At 30.9% G+C, this 25,195-nt stretch overlaps 1 long non-coding RNA gene across 1 annotated transcript in view; it reads right to left on the bottom strand.

Annotated features, from left to right (window-relative positions):
* Window positions 1-567: 567 nt before the first annotated feature.
* Window positions 568-25,195, bottom strand: part of LOC127724317 (uncharacterized) — a 142,499-nt gene continuing 117,871 nt past the window's right edge. The window contains exon 2 of the long non-coding RNA XR_007992446.1: window positions 568-740. This is a non-coding gene — a long non-coding RNA (uncharacterized LOC127724317). The remainder of the gene's footprint in view (window positions 741-25,195) is intronic.

The raw sequence follows: 25,195 nt of genomic DNA, 5'->3' as shown, positions 1-25,195 counted from the left end.
TGTTTGTAGGCATGTACAGTTATGTGAGGAACTATTACAAAAATATGAAATCATACTTTGAAATGGCATCTAAATTTTTGATAAATTTAAGTAGTTTAAATGTAAATGGTACTAAAATAAAGCTAAAAGAGACAGAGTAATTGAATGGATTAAATCTCAAAACTGTTCTGTTTGTTTCTTACAAGAAACTCATTTTGATGAAAACATAGAAACAGAAACAAGAAATAATTCAGAATTTGATATATTTTGCAGTCACGGAACGACCTCTAGGGGTGTTGCTATTCTCATTAAAAAGTCACTGAATTATAAGTTGATAAATAAACATAACGATGAAGATGGACGATTAGTTCTTCTTAATGTAGAAAATGATGAAAGCGTTTTTACACTAATGTGTATATATGCACCTAATTGTAAAAGTAATAAAAACATATTTTTCAAAAAAGTAAATAATATATTAAAAGAACAAGGGATAGGAATTACAATAATGGGGGAAGATTTGAATGATACGATGAAAGAGATAGAAAGAAAAAATACTTGTTCAGAGGTAAAAAATATCCAATCAGTAAATAGTTTAAAATCTTTAATAAAAATAAATAACTTAACTGACATTTGGATATATTTAAATAAAAATAAACAACAATATACTTGGCGAAGAAAAGATAAATCACAGGCAAGTAGGATTGATATGATTCTGATAGGTTCAGACTTCATACCACTAGTAGAATGTTGCAAAATTAAACCTGCAATTATTGATTCATCAAAGTGTTTTTATGAAATTTAGAACTGGTGCATCAGAAAAGGGAAGGGGGTACTGGAAAATAAATAATTCTATATTAGAAGATAATGACTACATACAATTAGTTGATAAAGAAATGGATAGCTGTTTTATGAGTAATCGTAATTTAACAAACCTTGGTTTAGCATGGGATATATTTGAAATAAAGGTAAGGGAGGCAACTATAGCTTATTGTAAAACTAAAGCAAAATTTAAAAGAGAAAATTTACGAACTCTTGAATAAAAAATTAGAAATAAAATTGAAAATTAGAGATGAGCAAGAATCTGGGAATAACATTTTAGATAAAGAGATTGAAGAACTTGAAAATGATATTACCAAAATTTACGAACAAAAGGCTAAAGGGGCTCAAATTAGGTCACGAGAGAAATGGGTTGAATTTGGGGGAAAAATAACTCGTACTTTTGAGGTTTAGAAAAACAGGGACAGGTAAAAAAATCAATCAATAAATTAAAAGGAGAAAATGATGAGATGATAACGGTTCAAGGTGATATACTGTGTAGTATTAAAGAGTACTATAAAAAGTTATACTCGACGCAAAGTCCTGATAAAACATCAAGTGATAAATATATATTTGAGACAAAACTAGAGAAGGAAATGGACGAAAATGATACATCAGTCTGCGATGGGGATATTACAGTAGACGAATGCTCAGATTCAATTTATAAAATGAAACTTAATAAATCTTCTGGATTAGACGGTTTAACAGTCGAATTTTATAGAAAATTTTGGGATAAATTAAAGTACATAGTAGTAAACATTCTTAATATTGGATATAAAGATCAAACACTTACATATTCACAGCGTACAAGTGTATTAACGCTATTATTTAAAAAAGGTGATCCTTTGTCACTAAATAATTATCGTCCTATTTCTCTTTTAAATATTGACATGAAACTTCTTTCGTACGCTCTAGAACAACGATTGAAAAAAATCCTACCAAAACTTATTAAAGAAGACAAGACTGGATATGTAAAGAATAGATTTATTGGTTTTAATCTTAGACAGATAAAAGATATTATTGATTCACTGATTTATACAAAATTGAAGGGGCTATAGTCTTTGTTGATTTTTGTAAAGAGTTTGACTCTTTAGAATGGAATTTTATGTTTTCATTTTTAAAACATTTTGCATTTAATGGTTCTTTTATAAGATGTGTTAAGATATCCAAACATGTGTTATGAATAATGGTTGGATATCTGATGTCTTTAAAAACACAAAGGGTATACGCCAAGGATGTACTTTATCGGCATTACTATTTGTTTTATCGGTGGAAATCATGGCGTCAAGATTAAGAAGCAATACCGATTTCAAAGGTATCAAAATCAAATTGGATGGCAAAAATCATAGCATAAAAATTTTGCAACCAGCAGACGATACTTCTTTATTTTGTTGTTCTAAATTCGACGTTCAATTAGCAATGAACGAAATTAAAATCTTTGGTTCTTATTGGATTGAAATTAAATAGAGATAAAATAAAGGGGTTATGGGTCGGAAAGCTAAAATCATATAAAGACAACATTGAGGGAATCAACTGAAGCAATGGACTAGTTAAAACTCTTGGCATATATTTTGGGTATTGTAGAGAGGAATGTGAAAAACTAAATTGGGAAAAAAAAAATTGAAAAAATGAATAAATTATTTTGTTCTTGGCAGAAAAAAAATCTTACTATTTTGGGAAAACATTTGATAATTAAAACACTAATTATGCCTATTTTCACTTTTGTGGGAACTGCCTGTATAGTTCCAGAGAAATATTTGAAAGAAATAGAAAAAAAGTTGTTTTAAATTTGTTTAGGATAATAAAACAGATAAAGTCAAAAGAAATTCGATCATTGGTCCATATGAAAAGGGGGGATAAGAAAAGATAGACATGAGAAGTTATTTCGCTGCTTTAAAGCTATGTGGTTTAAAAGACTAGTAAGTGATTGTGAAGGAGATTGGACAATTATACCACAGCACTATTATTATAATTTTGGGTCAAACTGGTTAGTGTTTCAAACAAACAGTGGGGATAAACCAAAAGAAAGCCTTGAAAAAATCCCAGATTTTTATAAAAAGTTCCTTAAATGTTGGAAGTTAACTGGTGGAGGTCTAACAAATTTACAGATATAAGAAAACAAATATTATGTAACAATAAATTTATTAAATTTGAAAATAAAGCTATAGTTTTAAAAAATTGGATTAAAAGCGATCTTATTTATGTAAATGATATCATAGATGAAAAAGGCTGCATTTCACAAGATATCATTTTAATAAACTAAAAAATAAATCAAACTGGATAGCTAAAATTAATTTGGTAAAGAAATCAATACCAAAAGACTGGGCAGCAATGTTAAAGTCTGAAGATTCTATAAAAAGCACTGTTAATATAAAAAGAAACCAATTTATATGGAAAGGTTTACCTATAAAATTAGAATCTCTATCAAACAAACTTTTATATATGTCTCTGATAAACAACAAATTTGAACCAGTTATTGGACCAAAAAAATGGCTGCGTATACTTTATATAGATGATGTGTTATATCAAAACATTTTATATGAATTTTATTCAGATATATAAAAGAAAATAAACTAAAAATTTTTAGATGGAAATTACTACAACATATTCTACCTACATAGAAACTTTTATTCAGGTGGAAAATTGTAAACAGTAGTTTTTGTAACTTTTGTACACAAGAAGAAGATTATGATCACTTCTATATACTGTGTCCGTATTTAGAACATTTTTGGAATAAAATAAATGAAGTTTTGAAGAAGAGTAAAATAACTTTTAAGATAAATTAACACATTTGATATTTGGATATAAAATTTCTGACGAAGAATATTTTGACTTTAACTATTTTTTAACAATTGTTAGTTTTTAAATTTACAAAGTCTATTACATATCTGATCAAAAGACAAAAAGTGTCAATGTTTTCTCAATTTTTCTCAATGAATTCAATAGAAAAGTATGTTTGACAATTCAAAATAATTATTCAGCAACCATTAGAAAACATTTGAATAATCATTATGAGTGATATTATTGCATATATATTGGACGTAATATGAATTTTACAACTAATTACTGCCCTGGGTGATTAGTGGAATGTAACAGGAAGCATCATGAGGAGCTTGGACTCCTGAAGGGTATTGTAACAAGCCAATAATTGAAATAAATATTAAATCATATAATTATAAAAAAAAAAAAAAAAATACAATTCATGCGTTAGAAGTGCTTTTCTGGATTTACTTTAATCAGAAACGCTGAAAGCCGAATATTTGAAATCCAAGGTTGTATTAGAACCGAAACATTTGAAGAGCTATATGACCAAAAAGGATTTACATAATAGCCAAATCAATCTAAGGCCAACTTTGCCTGATGATGTTGAAAACTTTGTTTCTTTATAATTACAATTTCTGAAAGGTTTGTTATAATTCATGTCAGTACCGCAGTACTGACTACTGATAGTCCACGAGTAGATGTATCGACGCAGGCTTGTAAAAAATGAAAACAACTCCTTATAAATTTCATGCGTTCAAAGCGCTTTTCTAGATTTACCTTCATCTGGAATGTTATCACTAATTTTCTAATTGCACGGGGATTTTTTTTTTGAAAATCTATTACTTGTCCAATTACAAGCGTTTTAGTAAAGCTATTAATATTGTAATTACCTACGATGTAATGTTAATCATATTGAAACGCATTGGTCGCTACCATACATAGTTGAAACGGAAGTCGGCAAATCGAATCGTGATCTTAAAACAAATATAATCTTATCCATGTTATTATCTGAATCCTTGACGTTAGACAATTAGACACGGTCTGCATATTCAGTTCATGATATGGCCGAATTACTATTGGATTACTGCATTAGCTTGATCATGCACCATTTAGGATTTTCTCTCAAACAAGAAACATTGTTTCTTTGTAGCTGAGAAGAAACTTTATTGCGAAACCCAACTACCTGCAACCCTATTTGGATTACCAGTTTTAATAATTATTGATTCCTTTTTAAGTCTTAACACCTTTTCATAGATACTTTTCATTTTCTTCTAATCATTTTGTTTTCATCCATTTTTCTTGCAAAATGTCGATAAGATATTTTGTGTATAATATCGAATATTTATTGCAATTTTGAAACTTATCATTCTTAATTGAACACTTTTCCATATTGCAGTTATCTCACCGTATACTATTCGTTACTAAAATCATTTATTATGGAACCAAGAACTAATTGAATAATTAGTATCCCAAGATAGGGGAGGATTGTGTTTCCAAATTTGTTATATTCACATTGCCACTCGAATGGTCGGTTTTTATCTTTATTCAAGGTCACAAACTTGAAAAAGAATTGCAACTGATTTACATAAAATTCTCTTCATTTAATCCATATTTCTTATCCCATGCACGGTTTCAATTTTTTACATATAGTTCAAATTCAACCAGACGTATTTTTTTTCGAATCCAGCTCGTAATGGCTATCCTTTTTGTGAAGCTTAGTAAATATGAATGGTAATTAAAATCCGTCTGCTTGGCTAGCAAAAGGAAAGAAAAAAATATACAAGTAAGTTAATAACATTCTTTAGTCATGATATGCATATTATATCTAAACAAAGTAGGACTGGTTTCATCATTGTATTTTTTTATGCACTATTTGAAACAACACCTAACAATTTGGATTTTCAAATGTTTTTACCCTGATCTTTTTTAGAGACATTATTTGTCGAAATGCTGATTATAAAAATTAATGTGAACTAATTTAACAGAAATAATTTAGGATCAGCCATATTTCCATGTAGATTTCTGATACGGGTTTCCATAATTGTGAACATTTACTCCATCTGCTAAATGATCCTTTCATAACCGATGTATAATTTCAAAATAGATTTTTACCAATTCATTTTTATGTCCCCTGCAGTAGGCAACGTGGGCATTAAATGTTACCCTTGACCGTTTGTCCGCATTTTTGTCCTTCTGTCCTTCCGTCCGTCTTTCCGTCCGTCCGTCCAATTTTCGTTTCCTCACTCTTAAGATTGCCTCATGTAACATGTGTAAAATTTTTGAAACTCATACACAATTCTGATAACCAAACCTTGCAGACAGAGTTCGAATTCGGGTTGCGAGTCACTTAACGGTCTAGAGTCATGCCTTTTAAACTTGAAAAATAGGAATATTTTTAGTTTCCGAACTCTAACTTAAGGTTGCCCCATCCAAATTTTATGAAACTCATACACAATGCTAAAACTACAACACGCAGAAATAGTTCGAATTTGGATGGTAAGTCATTTACCGTTCTATAGTTATGCCCCTTGTTAACTTGAAAAATTGCAAAGCTTGAGCGAGGGCATTCGTGTCCTTAGACACATTCTTCTTTTATTTATATTTATTATGTAGAATCTGAACCAAAAGCACATTTAGAAATAATCCATATAGCCACAAGATGTCCTTCAGTTCAAAAACATTAAATGTTCAAACATTGTACCAAAACCCATGTATCTTCAACAACATCGTGAATCGAACAAGGATTTTGCTTTTGAACACGATTTTTATTCGTCCATCGACAGCAAGAGTTTTATTGTATACCGTTATTCATCCTTCCGTCCGTTTGCAGAAATGGGAATTTAAACATCAATCATTAGACACATTCTTAGGATGTCTTAGAATAAGACGATCATACCTTCAAAAAACTTTATTACACAGTCATGGTTAAGTCTTTATTTGTTGATTAGAATTACCTTTAAGTTGATTATCAGATTACAGTTGTCCGAGTCAGAAGAAAGTATACACAATTTTCAAATGTCCTATGATAGCTCAAATTTTTTTCATAAATTCTTGCGAAATTGTAGAGAATGGTAAATTTGATAAAGACAAGATATCTTTGGAATTTAATGATTTGCAATAATGTTGTTCAACTTACCGGATTTTTTTTGTATGTCTGTTGATAACTCAAAGTGTACTTTTGTATAGGCTTTTGTTAGTGTTATCTGGGGTTTAGTTTAATCAATTTGGGCTAGCTTAATTGGATGAAATGGATGAAGATACAAAACAAGCGCTTGTTCTACTTTGTGAAAGAGGACTTGGTATCATTCCACTTAGTTTTTCAGAACTTGTCCCTTTTAAGATAAAGACAACCAACTGAACAACAATTTTAATTTAGACACCCGGTGAAAAGAACCATAAGTGTTTTTTTTACAACTTTACAAATATTTTGATTTGTTTGTTTTTTTTTTTGTTTTTTTTTTGGAAAGGGGGGGAGGGGGCTGCTTAGCGTACATTGACAAATCATTCATAAACTATTCATAGATATTTAGGAGACTTTTTAAAGAACAAAATCTACTTGTTTCTTAGATCATAGTAAATCTCAAAGTCCATAGGTTGTTTTCATTAAACCTAGCATTTGTCATAATGATCAGTCAAAATAAACTTTGGATATCATCAGACAAGGAAAGACATGTTCATGTCATTATGAAAGACAATAATTTAAATAGAATTAGATAGAAATGTATCCTGACATTTAAAGATTTTTTACTCATTTGTAAACGAATGAAGGTAGTTAAACTCATATAGAAAGGTCAAAACGCGATCTTTAAAACAAGTGAAACAAAAACAATATTTAATAAATTCAAACTTGAAAACAAACAATGAATAATAATAATTGTCATGCATTCTATGTGTTTTTATTTATTTTGAAACATTATATCACTGTGCACATGTATGCAATATTTGATGCAACAATGAAGCAGATACCTTTGATAGACAAACACACATTTATTATGACATTGAGTAATCGCTAAATTTGTTTAAAAAGAAAAAAAAACACAGATTGTGCTTATATAAAATTCGATCATATAGTGAACGCACAATCCTATACTGTGTTTTTTACTACAAGATAAAAAAAATTTTATTTTCGGAGGAGTGAAACGAGGGAGAAAATAAACTTCAGTTATCGTCAGACAGGGGAAAACATGTTCATCAAATTATGAAAGGCATTATTCAAAATAGGAACATAAAGAAATGCATCGGTGTAATAGATGATATTTACTAATTTATAAAATATTGGAGAAAGTTAAAGGCTATCAAATCCATTCTTACCGAATTGACTCAAATTCTCATATTTGATTTATAACATATTAACACGTATATCAAAATTACAAAAAGTCCAAAAGAACAATGAATGCGATTAGACTCGCTAACAAGTATCATCGTTTTGAGCGTATTTTAAACTATACGCCATCTAATTAACCACCGAGATGACATACGAAGACCATATAAACCGAAATAAACATTAATAATAATATAGATAGACAGATAAGCACGTCCAATCGTCTAATAATGATTTGCAGTCCAATAATACACTAGCGTGGTTCTTTGGCTTTAATTGACGAAATTAAAACAAACAGACTGCTAATAGTGAAATTTATTTCTATATCCCGCTATTATAATTATTATGCTGGAAATAAAACAAAATGTGTTGATCATTTTATCTTATTGGTAGCTAATGCACTTTAAAACGCTTTGATAGAACTTGACAGGATTATAATCATAAAAAAGATTTAACCAAAAAAATAACAAAACTTGAAAACAAATACTAAATATAATTAATTACCATGCATTTCATGTGCCTTTATTTATTATAAATAAGTGTATCACTGTGCACTTTTATGCAATATTTGATGCAATTCTTAGGCGAATAATCCAAGCGTTTGGTCGTCATACAAGACATCTATAATATCATTGAATGTTCGTCGCATCTATTAAAAAATACTGTGCTTATTTAGGTTATGAAGAAATGGTAAAGAAACAAGACCCGGTTGCTTTCGTAGCTTACCGGAGAAGTTCACAAAGATTGTCAAATGGAACAAAAATCGTATTTGACCACGTCTGGACCAATGTGGGGAATGGATATCAACCAAGTAGTGGGATATTTACAGCTCCACGTGCAGGTCTTTATCACTTGTCTGCCGTAGTACTGTCAGGAAATGGGAAACAGTTATTTGTGCAACTTTCACACAATAAAGAGTTCAAATCAGGAAGTTGGGTAACCGGTGACGGTCGTAAGACTGGTACATTAAATGTTGTATTAAGTCTACAAAAGGGAGACGAAGTATGCATTGTAGCAAGTGATAGTGATACAATCTACAGTGACGGCAATGCATACATAACCTTTTCTGGATATAGTATTACGTAACTCTTGTTCTTGCTCCTCTTTTATTTAGCATATGTTTATTGTTGAAACTTTCATTGGAATATTTATAATTTGCAACGAATGTCTGAAAATGAATATCTAATTGCTGTTTACACCAGGTAAACATTGTCGACAAATTGGTTAATATATCAATTGATAGATCGTTTGATTGATTGATTGATTGGAAGCGATAAAACGGATGTTAGCACACATATGGGCTACATCGCAGCAATAATGATGTTCTAAACATATGTTTACTAACATTCATCTTCTATTGATAGAGGTTATTAAAATTTTACAACTCAAGAGCGTCACATTTTATTTTTTATGCATAAAAACTTTCCTCAACAAAAATTCACTTTTCGAAAAAATATTTTATAAACAATCAAAAAGAAGAATATTTTTTTTCCAAACGATTTTATCTCGCCTTTACGGCGTCAAAAAGAAAACTCATGCTTGCTCTTTCAAACCGTGGCGACAACAACTTGTTAAATTGTGTGGTTTTGTCAGTTTCAGTGGAACCACTTATGGTAAATCAATTATATTTTATATGCAGTTGTATAAGCTCTGGCACATTTCATTTTTATTGATATGATTTGGCCCTGCCCCCTCAATTATGATCTATGGAAATTGAAACTTCATTATAGATTACAAGTTAGAGTTTAAGTTAGGTCAGTTTAAGGAGAACCACTAATGGTAGATAAATGATATTTGGTATGCAGTTTTATAATTGGTACATCTCATTTCCTTGGAGATTGTTTGACCATCCCCCTTTAGTCTTGGTGTTAGTTTTATAAGAATTTTTACACCTCATCTCTTTGGGGATTATTTGGTCCTGTCCTTCAGAACGGTATTTCATACTTGAAACGTAGGTCATAGTTTACAGTACAGTATAAGGTATTCAATATTTGTAAGTCAATGATACTTAGTATGCAGATGTATAAGCATTGTTTGATCTCATTTCTATTGTTATGTTTGACCCTGTCCCCTCAGTCATGGTATATTGACATTGAAACTTAAGTATTATTTACAAGCTAGAGTGTGCGATTTAGCATAAAAAGATAAAAAAAAAAAGTGAAAATAAAAGTTTTCTACCGAGGGTTAGTATTGTGGTGAGCCACCTTGAATGTTTAAACCATTTACATAATGCTGAAATTCTTTGAGTATGATACTCTAAATTTAATGACAAAATTCAAAATTATCTTCATTTATTAATGACCTTTCCATCATCAAATGTTCGACGTGGATCATCAAGATTTGTAAAAAAAAAGCTACAATGTATAGAAACATTAATGAAAAAAAGCATCTGGGAGATGGAATAACAGATTGTGTGATGAAGTTTTTATCTTTAATTAAAAGGATCAAATGGGACAAAAATTTATGGCGACACTTGCAATCGGAGGAAACAAATGTAAAACGGAATAAAAACTCATATTCTGTTTTCAACTATTGATATCTTCAATTAATGCTAGACGCACATCTGCTGTCTCATATCTTTAAAAGTTGTTGATTTGTTAAAAATCATTTGCTAGTTATGGATTAAACAGTGGTGCATTAACCATTATACAAATATGTTAACACGAGCGAACATGTGAAATCCAGTGTCAATTTCTAATAGAGTTGAATATGAAAGTTATATAGGCCAAACTTTATAAGTCCTGTCAAGCTTAAAATGATTCAAAACAACAATAAAAAAAAAAAAAACAAGAAGCAAGAGGCAAGTTATGATGAAAAAAGGAAAACTTATGTGTTCGGAAGGTTAAACAGTCTCTTTGTCTGACTTACTTGTGCATATAATAGACAAAAGCAGATATCCTGGATAAGAGACTAGGAGACACATCGGATGCTGCTAAGTAATGTTTTTTTATTATTATTATTTTTTTTTTTTTGGGGGGGGGGGGGGGTGGGGAGTGGGAAGTGGGGGAGTGGGGTGGGGAGTGGGGGAGTGGGGGGTGAGGGTGGTGTTGGACGGTTTGAACACAATCTTTTTTAAGGGTAGTTTCTTTTCTTCAGACGATCATCTATTTAGTAAATTCTTTTGTGTTATCTCCTTCCCCCTGGTAGTATTATATGTCTACCTCGTACGTACGAGTCATCATGGAATAGCAAATTTGTTGTCCCTGAGATACCAACTATTGCTCGAGTCCAGATGGGGTATTTGGAATTCTTTGTAAGTTCTGATTATGGTATAATGAAACACTTTATGACTGGTTATAAGGATAATAGCAACAAAACAAAACATGAATAGTTTCATTCGAAAGATCAGAGAATTAATATATACAGATGTATGATTTAACCTGTCTTTGTTATATAAGATGTAGAAAACGGACGTGGATTCTTAATGTAAGTGCTGTTTAATGTGGGACACAATATTGTACACATTTAAAATATATTTCTTTATTATGAAGATTGTTTAATTTTTTGACAAGCTCATAAATCTAAAAGTTGCCTTAAATGTACTGAACAATAACCGATATTTACAATAGACATGCTAGAGTTCAATACAGTACAACTGACGTGTAAGTCTGGGACTGAATACTTGTATGATAAACTCACAAATGTTTACATTTAAAAGATGTGGGGTACATATCAACGAGCAGCAACCAAACGACAAAATAACTAGTAGACATCTTGAGTGCAACATACAGGTTCGACAATAGCCAGGAGTCTATGCAATATGTAAAGCTCTATATCACACTGAGTCAAACAATGTGAATCAGGCAATTTCGACTGCAGGTGCAGAAATAAGTGTTCAATTATACATTTTTTTTCTCATAAAACGTACTTTCACAATTTCAAAACAATTGTAGGAAATGCATAAAATTTGACAATTGTTTGATTCAAACAAAGAAACCTACTTGAAAGATAAACAATTGAAATCACGAGATAGTACCCATAGACGGAAAAACAAAAAACATACTGAGATTTATTGATAATAAGATAATATAAAAAAAAACAATTGTTCTCTCTCAACAACTGAAGGACTTTCGACCCAATCGACATAAAGATACAACAATGATAATTTCCGGTTTAAAATGTCCGTTCTGGTGTCATATGATGGCATACTTTTCGCTTATTCCCAAAATGTATGTTTGTTTCTTACTTTTGCTCGAAAAAAGGGATATAAGTTGCAACTTCCTGTTTGAAAAATGTCTTTCCGATTTTATATGATAGGTTTCTTGAAATTGATTCCCAAAATATATGGTTTCTATACACTTTTGCTTCAAATAAGGATAATAATTTTCTACCTCCGTTTTGAAAAACGTCACTACCGGTTTCAAATGATAGAATAATTCATACTGGTTCCAAAAATATATGGAAATAAAATTGTGCAACGAATGGCTTCTTCCTGTTAACAAAAGGTCACTTCCGGTTGACATTTTCAAAGTCAAATGTCTTCAATCCAAATGCAAAAGACCCCATGGCTTTATCATGTATAAGAATATGAAGTTATAGCAATGGTCAAATTCTAGAACGTCAAATTTACCTTTGCCTTGACCTCAATTTCAAGGTCAGAAAGCAAGGACCTCATATCCAAAGACCTTAAAGATTTGATATGTATTGTTTATAAGTGAAATTACCATGTATCTTATTTTGGACATTCAAGGTGAGAACACTCGTATTAAAAGCCAACGTACCCCTCCGAAAATTACCATTCCTATTGCAACTGTTACAACTAGCAATTTAGTGAAAATCTTTTGTCGATATACATATATAACTGTTTCTTTCAGTACTTGCAACCTAAGGCGTTAATATTTTAGCGATCAATCAGCGGTCATCGATCAGTCACAGATCAGTCAAGTTCGCGTCAAACTCACGTCACCAATCCGTCAGACTTATAGTAACAATCTTTGACTGATCGGACGGATCGGACGGATTGACCTTTCTGACGGATTGAACTTTACTACGTCACGTGTTGAACTCATACAAATTACGGAATCTTATAGTTTCGTTTCATTTAATTAAAATGGCGCCACGGAGATATACGAATCGTTCAATTGCAGAAGTTCGACATTTTAATATTAGTCATTCAGCAAATTTTAAAGAATTAAAAGAGAATAGAAATATGCAGATAAAACTAAATTTAAATATTATTAAAGAATTGTGATTGCCGTTTATGTTTATGTTATTTTTGAGTTGAAAAGCGGTGTTTGTCGCAACTGTTAAATAAATTTTCCGAAAATGCTCTGAAAAATGAAATGAAATGAAATGATTATTTATAGTACATTTTGGTGTATTATTTTCAATAGAATAAAGAAATATGAAAGTTGGACAGTCGAAAATAATGCAAACAAAATATAAAGTAAATTTTCCCTCAAAATTCATCATACTTTTTGGGGAACAACCCAACAAAAATAATAATATCCAATGATGGTTTATGTGTAATTAAATCTTAATGAAATGAAAACAAAATTGCAGTCTTAGTCAACGCAAAGAAATATCTTAATCCCTATATTATTCAAATTTTATAAACAGTAAATTATCCAAAGGCAATTAAAATAAATGATCGCTAAAAAGAGTGCGTTATTTTTGATAAAAAGAAGAAATATTGGTATTTTGAAACAATGAAACCATTGAAATAAAGAAAGAATTGCATTCTTATTCAACACAAACAAAAGATTAAGTATCTTTATCATTATATTATTCATATCTTATAAAAACAAATATTTGTTTAAAGGCAGTAATAATGACTGGTTGCAAATGACATTGCATTATGTCGGATATAAAAGAAGAAATATTTTCATTTGTAAGCAATGCGAACAACATTTTAGTATCTTTTCCCTGAAATTCAGCAACCTATTCTGATGTACAAAAAGTACTAAAATCAATTGGTAGTTCATGATTTCTATTGAAATAAAGGAATTATTTCATTCCTTTTTACTACAAACAAAAGTTTAAGTATTTTTATCCTTATATTATTAAAATTTTTATAAAAAAAATTATTTTGAGGCATTTGAAATAACTGATTACAAATAACATTGCATTATTTTTAATAAAAAGAAGAAATATTAGTAACTTTAAACAATGCGAAACAACATTTTAGTATCTTTCCTCTGATATTAATTAATATTTATGAAAAACAAACCTACTTCATGTACAAAAAGTACTATAATCCAATGATGTTTCATGATTTCTTTTAAAATGGGAAATGATTGAATTCTTATCCATCCCAAACAGAAGATTTAGTATCTTTATTCTTATTTTCTTCATATCTTATAAAAACAAATAACATAGCCTGAGGCATTTAGAATAACTGATTGCAAATAACAATGCATTATTGTTCATAAAAAGAAGAAATAATGGCATTTTTATTACGGCAAACACAATTTTAGCATCTTTTCTCTGATATTCATTTAATTTTATAGAAAACAACCCGTCCTGATGTACAAAAAGTACTAAAATCCTGTGGTTCATGATTTCTATTAAAATAAAGAAAAAATTTCATTCTTATTCAACCCAAATAAAAATTTAAGTATTTTTATCCTTATATTATTAAATATTTTATAAAAGAAAACTTATCTTGAGGCCTTTGAAATAACTAATTACAAATAACCTTGCATTATTTTTGAGAAAAAGAAGAAATATTGGTAATTTTAAACAATGCGAACAACATGTTGATATCTTTTCTCTGATATTCATTTAATTTTATGAAAAAAAACAACCCATGATACACTTAAAGTATTAAATTCAATGGTTGTTCATGATTTCCAGTTAAATAAAGATATAATTGCACTCTTAATCAATCCAAAACAAAGCTTTAAGTATTTGTGCTGTTATATTATTTTCTTTTTCATCATCTAGTGACATTAAAATGCATGTAGGGTACAAATTTCAAATGATAACATTTAAACTCTTTTTAGTAATACAGAAAGATTCTGAGCATGACATTCTTTTGCACTTATGTAATTTATTTAGCAGAAAAATAAGAGAACCAATATTGAAAATATATATATAATGCGTGAAAAGTAATTTATACATTTTTTATGTGTTATGGCGACCAAGTTGATTATAAATTAACGAGTAACGGTGTCTCCATAGAGGTCCGCGTTTATCGCATGTAAATACTGTGCAATTCGTTTTACATAAGGATTTTAATTTTATACGTATCCGTCCGATCCGTGCATATAATTAATTTACTGATCGATCGCTGACCATTGTCACGGTAACTCTCGCATAGCTTATTTGACGTATCTGACGGATTCTATGGGTTATCGATCACCGATCATTCATCGATCAGTCAAACATCCGTTACTGATCATTCACCGATCAGGCAAGTTCCCGTCAAACAGTAACGCATAAGGTTGCAAGTACTGTAGGAGTAGCATGTACAAGCAAAACAGAAAAAAACAAGAATGTGTCCATAGTACACGGATGCCCTACTCGCACTATCATTTTCTATGTTCAGTGGACCGTGAAATTGGGGTCAAAACTCTAATTTTTTGCATTAAAATTAGCAAGATCATATCATAGGGAACATGTGTTCTAAGTTTCAAGTTGATTGGACTTCAACTTCATAAAAAAACTACCTTAACCAAATACTTTAACCTGAAGCGGGACAGACGGACGGACGTACGGACGAACGAACAGACGCACAGACCGAAAAACATAATGCCCCTAGGTGGGTCATAATAAAAAATGACTTTGACCTTGACCTTATTTTCTTGTTGGTGTGCCCAGGACCCCAAATCCAAAGACCCAAGGTCTATATCACTTATGATTGATAAGTTGCTATTATTTCAACTTAAATGTCAAATACATAAAGGGAAAAAACTCTCATATGGAATCTTCAGATCTCTTCGATCGATATTATTTCCAACAACCAGAGGATATAACGAACAATTTGGTGACATAATGTCGTCGTTTTCTTTTACATTTACATAGAAGTAGTGTGCAAAAGAAAAACAATGTTTCGTGAGATAACTCTTACAAAGTAATGCGTTGATTTAAGTTAGTTTCAAAAGCGTATAATCTGTTCGATATCATATATAAAAAATCAAAGCGACATCTTGCGGAACAACAGAACCTTTTTTTTTAATAATATGCCAAAAATGAATTTTATATATTGCTTTTTTTTCATAGATATAATAAAAAGTATGGATCACCGGGCTTTTTTTTCCACGCCATAATATATGAATCCAAAAGAAAAAACATAATTTCCTATATAAATATTAAAAGTCTTACAAATGAATACCATAATAACCTCGAAATTTGCACATTATATTAAAGATCAAGACCGCTTGTTATTTGCTATTTCAAAATAGAAGACGAAGGAAGACACCCCGGCTACCTTAAATATGCTAAATACAAATATTGCAATCAGAATTTTGAATCATAGTTTTATTTGCGCAAAAAATTATCTCTGCGTAATTATTGCAATACTAAAAACATCTGATTTCAAGGGAAGGCCATACTATATTCTGGGAGAGAGCGGAGGAGAATTTTTTCTGAGAGAATATTTATTTTAATTTTTTTTTTGCGAGTTTTGCTTATATTTTTGCGCGTATGTATTCTTTTTTGTATATATTTATTCCCTTCAGTTTGTTGCGCATATTATTCATTTTCAACCTGTTTTGGGCAAAGATTCTTTTCTTCTTCAGAATACTTATTTCAAGAATCCTCTTTCCCCTCCCCGAATATGAAATGTTTAGATATAGGAAGATGTGGTATGAGTGCCAATGAGACAACTCTCCATCCAAGTTACAATTTATAAAAGTAAACCATTATAGGTCAAGGTGCGGCCTTCAACACGAAGCATTGGCTCACACCGAACAGCAAGCTATAAAGGGCCCCAAAAAATTACTAGTGTAAAACCATTCAAACGGAAAAACCAACGGTCTAATCTATATAAAAACGAGAAACGAGAAACACGTATGAACTACATAAACAGAGGACAACTACTGTAATCAGATTCCTAACTTAGGACAGGTGCAAACATTTGTCCATTTACAGTATACAACTGTCATTTGTCACATTTATCTTATGGATTTTATAGTTATACGTTAAGAAAAGTTATAGTCAATTTTAGGTGAACATTTTTTAGACTTTCATACAGGATTATAAATTAATGTTTAAAACTTAAAGATTCCATTTTCTGATCATTCAACTCTGCAAAAATATTGCACTTTGACGAACTTATGTTTTTATACGCCCGTTTGTGGGGCGTATTATGGCATACCGTTGTCCGTCCGTCCATCCGTCCGTCTGTCTGTCATTGTAAACATTTTGGACTATAATTCAAAAACGTTTTAACCAATTTTTAAGAAACTTTGGTGCCTGGTTTATATCTATTGACATAAGATCTCTTTCGATTTATATCAATTTTAGATTTTACGTTTCCGATTTATGGAATTGTATTCATAAAAAAAGGGGGGGGGATTTTCCAAATTTCGGACATTACTCAAAAAATGCTTAGAGCAGTTTTCACGAAACTTTTGTGACTGGTTTATTTGTATTATTATAAGTTTTAGAAATTCTGATATGACCATGAGGAGTTTTGAACTTTATTCGTAGAAAAGACAACGGGCGTATTATGCGTTCATGTCGTAACTCTTTATTTGGAATAGGTATGCAAAATTCGAATAATGTCGCGCCCTTTTGAATCTGGATCTTTGTACGTTTTTTGATGCATTGTTGTACCAAATTTGAATGATTAATTCATTGACAGGTGCTTAACGTCCAATGCAAACTATTAAATGCATATCTAGGACAACGTGTGTCAATATGAAGCGAATATTACACTGCTTCGACATGACCGACACGGTGGGTCTAGTGTATGGTTTATACAAATAAAGATTATTATGTAGAAATAGATTAAACGCTTGGCATATAGATAAGTTGAAGGATTTGTATATATAAATAGGTTGAAGGCTTGGTACATATAAATAGGCTTAAGATTTGGTATATATAAATAGGTTAAAAGCTTGTAAAACATGCATAGGTTGAAAGTTAAGTGCACACACATAAGCTAAAGGATTGGTATATATAAATAGGCTTCGTATGAATCAATAAGTTTATGGCTTGGTATATATGTAGGACTCTGAACAACGATTGTCACGCTGGTGTGCAATCGTTTGACGCGGAAGTTGACGTTTTTAATCACGCTGAAGTGCAATGGTGGCATTGTGACGCTATCTTGTTGATAGCTACGCCGAAGTGCGTTGTAGGTAACGCTGAAGTGCGATGGTTTACTTTTTTTTATTGTGTTTCAAATATCAAATGTTTCAGGTCGAAATGCAATCAATGGTTTGTGGGCAATACTGAATGCAAATTTAAATGCTAACTAATAAGAATTAATCTTTTTGTCATAATAAATGTACATCTGTAGATTTTCAACTAGCCATCACGTGTCATGTATATAGACCATTGCACTTTAGCGAAAGGACCATCTTATTTCAGCGCTACCATCGCACATGAGCGTCCAAATCGTGCCTCCGAGTCCTACATATATATAAATAGGTTAAAGGCTTGATATAAATTATAAAATAGGTTAATGGCTTGATATATATAAAGGTTAAAGGCTTGATAAATATAAATAGGTTACAGGCTTGATATGTATAAAAAGGTTTAAGGCTTGATATGTATAAATGGGTTAAAGGTTTAAGGCTAAGTATATTAAAATGTAACCGATTTTACACTTAAAAGATTTACTAACATGCAGGATTTAATTGTTTTCCTATTTTTTCAATACACAATGAATATTAAGGGACTAAATTATAGCCAACAAATAAATAGTAACAGTACTGTCAATGACCCCTCTCCCCCCCCCCAAAAAAAAAAAAACCACTCTGAAAGGTTGACTTATGCCAAAAAATAAATATTGTAAAACAAACGGTTTTACCTTTCATAAATAGGGGTTTACCTATATTAGGAAGAATTCATTTAATCTTGTTAGATGTCCTCCTGCATTGTTATTACATAACGGCTGTATTTATAATACCACTATACCCATCTTACGGCAAACCAACACCCGAACTTTCTGAATAGAATATGGATGAAACACTTGCGACTGAAACGTTACATAAACAACATTCAACAACTTAAACGTACTTTAACGTTATATTATCTTCAAACTTTTCATCTGCCTAACTTTAAACATTCTCTTTTTACATACAATCTAGAACCATTTGTAAGTTCCTAAGTTTTCGCACTAGTTACTAAGACTAAAGCACTTTCTTCACATATTAAATCATTGAATCAATTTACAATTAGTCCTTCACATTAGAAACATACATGCAGATTAGCGGTGCCAAGCAGTGAACACCACCGGACCTGACAGTAATAATATATACAGAGTATGACTCAAACTTGAATCCTTGTAAAGAGTACTTTAGAAGTATGTAGAATGTATTTTTCTCTAACTTCTATTGTATTTTAATCATTTCATATTATCATTTCATTTTTTTAAGGAGGAGGGTCATTTCGGGACTTAACTAGGTGCATTTTACTGCTTGACTGGTCCCCAAACATGAAACATATTCATGTTTGGTTTCAGAGTGCAATTAACTCACATCATGGTTCATATCAGCCGAGGGATAATATGTATACACGTTTTCCACTGGACCACTGTCTTGGGCAACTGATCTAACTAAAGTAACGCATTTTAACTTATATTAAACAATCCAATACCTGCATCTGGCAAATAAAAACAAAAAAAGCAACACAATAAGCAATTAAATATAAAACTCACAACTAAAGCTAATAAAAAAAAACACAAAGTACTTTTTCTAAAGTAAAACTATGCAAAATATAGGACCCAATTTTCCATTGGAAAGCCGCCGTATAATCACCTCCAGCCATATTTTTAAATAGGTTTAAGATTGGTTATAAATGAAAAGATCTCGATACAACTATCATTTAGTTATGTTTGTTTTTATCAAAAGTAGTTTCAATTTCAGTTTCAACACTGATTCTTTTAGATGTTACATTTTCCATAACAATTCAAGTTGGGATAGAAAACACCTGTTTTTTCTGCACAAAATAATATCATGTGTCGTAGTTTTAGATAAAGTTGGATGTAACTTTACTTATTGTTAGGTAATAAAAATTTCGCGTGCTTACAGAATACACAAAGGACAAATTTGAACTGGTAAACAGGTAAAGGTGAAGCAATAATAACTTCATCCAATCGAATTGCGTAAGATTCAATAACAATGACCAGTCCATATCATATTATGTGAAGGGGGTAATTTGGGTAAGGAGAACATGAAAGATTTTTCAACACAATTTGTTATTAATGCTACAAAACATTCATGACCCAAACTTTTTTGTCATGAAGTGCGTTTAAATGAACCATGGTATAGCAAATATCGAATTCCCTCACAAAATCTCAGCTCACACACTATAACCCTTATCTTTTCCCCCATAAAAGATCTTTAATTACAGAAGAAAATATATTTTTACCAGATCACAGAAATGGAACAGTTCTACACCACAATTTTTCTTCCAGTCGTCCAGTTATCTAAATTTCCTGTATGGCCAAAGTGGTGTCATGACAAGCTTAAGTTAACATAAAAAAGCATACCCAGATTAAGGATTGGAGTCATGTCATCGCAGTTTAATCGCAGTAAAAGCATATTTTTCAAGAACTCTTTTTCGCTTACGAGGCGGTATATTTTGATTTCCCGGAGTAACAGAGATAGCTCGCATAACTAACAACGCAACTTTTCTATCCCGAATTCGGCTATGGACGTGCATTCGCGTATACATCGCCTTTAAAAATGCAATCTGATAATCTGATGTTATTTTTTTAGACCCGGATAACTTAGTTAAATGTATGAATTGAATTTTAAAACTTTGACAAAATCAAGTTCATGGTCAAGGAAAGCATCTGGAAGAAAAAAAATAAATTTTGTGTTGCACTTCTGTATTCTACTGATCATATAGCTTTATTTCTTAAAGGTTAACATTTAAATATAGTTAAGGGATAAAGTATTTAAATCATAAATAACTTTTTTCTTTGAATTTCAGGTTACGTTTACAAATGCTTCTCATAATCAAACGATACATTCTAGATTCAAGGTTTAATTGTTTGCTCTTTTGGATAACGGTATCTGACTAATAAATTAACTTAATTTTAGACAACATTTTGTAGTCTGTGGTTATATACTAAAACAGCAATGTCAAACCTTCAAAGCTTGAACAGAAGCTCTTTCATAACTGAACAAACCTTTTCATTCATACTCATTTTTAATCTTATCTTTATATATGGTTGTAGGTGAATATACGACAGCTTTCCAGTGGGAAATTGCGCACTATATTTACATAGTTTAACTTTAGAAAAAGTACTTTGTTGGTTTTTTTTAATAACTTTAGTTGTTTGTTCTATAATTAATTAAATATTGTGTCGTTTATTTAATTTTTTTAGCAGATGCAGGTATTGGATTGTTTAACATGAGTTGATGTGCGTTATAGGCGAGTGACAATTTTCAAAAAGACTCTTAGTTAACGACTTTAATGCACCCACCTAACATACGGCTATTTTATATATCATTCAAAAGCTTATTACCTGTACTTTCTTTTTTGCCCGGTGGTCAATAATTCGTACGGTGCAATTTTCGTTAAATCAAGGTCAATGTTCAAAACTGAACATTCCAAAAGTTTGCTAGAATTACACAAAATGCCATTTTCAGGTACTTGCATGGTATTTGTTCTCCTAAAAATGATCTTAACCTTATAAAACAAATTACCATGATTTCAAATCACATGCAAACTTAAATGTTGATTGCGCTATATTAACAAAAAATTGCATTTCTTGAAAAAACTTCTAAAAATGATAAAATTGCAATAAAATCTAAATGTTTTCTGAAATATAAATATTTGTATGTCAAAAATAGAATAGATGTATTTTTTAAAGACCGAGGGGATTTTTTCATCATTTTAAACTGCAATTATTATGATGTAGGTCCAGATGCAGCCTTTTTATGATGCTTTTGTAGTTGCCCAAAAAAACACCATCTGCAAATGGGGATCCCTTTGCTTTTTTTGCTGGATATTATTGCTAATATCGGCGGATAATGATTAACCATATCTAAAAAGAGGGTAATGGAAGAACTTTAAGGAACAAAAGAAGTATATTTGGTGAAAATTAGTTTTCCGATGTGGAAAGAAATGTTACGAAGATTATTCTCGTTCAATGTTCGAATGAAAACTGTCTGTACCATGCGCTTTTCAATGTCAAATCCGGCGAATTCCTTTTAATGTTAGCCCATTATTATATACTTTGTTAGTTGTTTTATCAAATATGACTGAACATTAATAATTCAGATTAATTAAGATTGAATAACCTTCATGAACAACTGTAATCATCATACTGGTTTATGTAGTGTTCACACAATTCGGTATAGTGTTTTAAGAAGATTTGTTTGTCTGTCCTAATTTTTCGCCATGGTCATGCTGTCGTCTGTTTTTCTTCGACTATGGTTTAAGACTGCCTCCTTATTATTTTATCCCTTCTTTCAATCAAAGAAAATAAAACCATAAATTTCAAAGCTGAGCGAAAAAAGTCAACAGAACTTAAAACTCAGATATTGATGCAAAAAAATAAATTAGTAAAACAACATAAATTACCGAACTCCAAGTGAAAATTCAAAACGGAAAGTCGCTTATCAAATGACAAAACCAAAAGCTGAAACACATCAAACGATATGAAAACAGTTGTCATAGACCTCTCTCCATCTCTATCTATCTTTATATGATATAGCTGAAATGTAAGAATCATCTTGTCTCTACGTCCTTTTTTCTTTTGTTCTGTCCATTCACATATCTATATGTTAGTCTCAAAATTGTAATGAGCAACATTGTTTGGTAGAATTATGGAAGTTCAATGTGCACATATGGAGGTTATACGTGAAGGGATTTGTTTCATAATAGACATATTCAAATAGCGCTAAAAATGGTAATCGCTTTAATTTTACCAGAACATACATGCTTTCAAGCTATCTCATTGAGTTAATAGACATAGGGAGATGTGATATAAGTGTCAATGAGACAACTCCTATCCAAGTCACAATTTATAAAATTAAACCATTATAGGTCAAGGTACGGTCTTCAACACGGAGCCTTGGCACATACCGAACAACAAGCTATAAAGGGCCCCAAAACATTACTAGTGTAAAACCATTCAAACGGAAAAACCAACGGTCTAATCTTTATAAAAAAACGAGAAACGAGAAACACCTATGAACCACATCAACAAACTACAACTACTGAACATCAGATTCCTGACTTAGGACAGGTGCAAACAATTGCAATTGGTTCAAACGTTTTAATGGTACCAAACCTTCACCCTTATCTGAAACAATAGTGTAACATCACAACATAGAAAGACACACTATAAAATACCAATTAGAATGGCTTAACTCAATCAAAAGACGTAGTGACCAAATGAACATACACTGAACGAATAAATTTGATCTATGGTACAATGTAAATACAAAGTTCATAAACATAAGGGATGAAAATAAGGGATGAATAACCCTTATCTCATTAAAATGTAGTTCTCTGATTTCGTTATTCGATATATGAACAGGCGAATCGTGATTGATCTGAATTTTATTCAGATTGTTTTAACCCATGTTTTTAACACTTATACATAACATTTGTACGGTTTATTTTTTCATGTCAACTTATATCACTTATTATTGTTGTGAGATCTTCGCACCATTGGAAACTTGAACCAATAAATATGAAAATAAAGTGAGAAAATCGCAAAAAATGCGCTGTCAGATCAACAACAGAGGGCTCAGTACACAATAAATATCCACGAACATAATTTAAGATCAGATGACACAAAAGTAATAAAAAAAACTGGATAAATTCAACCACAATTTTTTCAGTTCTCAAAATTGTATAGATATTTTAGAATAAAACAACTGAATTTTAACCATATGTATTATTAATATACATGTACTATCTTTAATATACCAATGTTCAACCAATGCTTAATAGATGATCTACTGAAATAGTGCTCTTTTTTTTAAATGCCTAAAATGAAAATATTATGTGGCACATATACATAGAAATTTTAATGCAAAATCATGGCCAATTAAATTTGAAATAAAAGTGGTTCAAATGCATTTATATTTCTGTTTCTATTAAGCAACTTTACTTGTAACATTTAGCTGAAGCAAACATCAACATTAAAACTGCTGTGTTGGTTAGAGGTTGTCTACTTTTACAAAAGGTGGTCAATGCTGATTGGTAGATTGTTGTTGTGACAACTACACAGTAACTTCGTCCTTGATACTAATAGCTATAACTAATTTATTGTTGATGGGGATTGCCAGTTTTCCTGCCAACGGTCGGTGGTTCCTTGGCCATTCAATGGGCCTAAACTATTTAAAACAGATCGCCGCAAAATACATTAGTAGCCAAAAGTGCTAAACCGAAAATTGCGTCAAACACCAACAATCAATCAATCATCTTTATATTAAAATGTATTTATATGTAAACTATTCAGGTAGAAAAATTGATTAATGGAAATATATGTATTGTTATTGCGAATTGCAAGATTTCCCAATTCAAAAAATAATGTAAGTTAATATAATTGCGAGAGTCTCAATTTATTTACAGGACATTTCGTAGTTTGATAGGATTAAATGAAGAACATTTCAGTGGCTAGCTTATAATAGTTTTCACTTCCTTAGTCATAGCAAGACGCGGTATAAGCAACCAAGAAAACATACAAATATTGAAATATTGAAATATCAAAGTTTCGCTCCCAAACCTTTCCCTAAATGCACGAATTTCCTGTGTATTCTATCCTTTAACATTTTTGCACTTTTAAAATTTGTGTTTTTCAACATAATATCGACTACATACAAATGTTTTAACAAAGAACAGCTAAAAAAGCTATCTTTTTGCAGATGGCGGTATTTTGGGCAACTGCTTTGTTGTTAAAATTAGCTTAGAAGCGTAATTGCAGTAATTTAATGATGTCAAAAACATCCCTAGCACTAAATACAATATGTTATTTGGTTTTATGGTGAATAACAGTTGAATCACAGACATAAAATTTGATTTTCATGCATTTTTGTCATTTTCAATGGAATTTCTGGAAAACAGCGCTATTTATTAAAAATCCGACATTAATATTTCAAAGTGCTTTTGATAGGTTACTATTAACATCTGTTCTAACAGATTTCCATATGTCCATATAAAATATCATTATTCAGAAGACAGAATATGCAAAAATGCTGACTTCTCGTAAAATTACCGTCCTTATCCTTTCGTTGT

This window comes from Mytilus californianus, unplaced genomic scaffold (assembly GCF_021869535.1).
Source record: "Mytilus californianus isolate M0D057914Y unplaced genomic scaffold, xbMytCali1.0.p SCAF_14, whole genome shotgun sequence".
Taxonomy (NCBI): Eukaryota; Metazoa; Mollusca; class Bivalvia; order Mytilida; family Mytilidae; genus Mytilus; species Mytilus californianus.
This window is presented reverse-complemented; position numbering and strand designations above follow the sequence as displayed.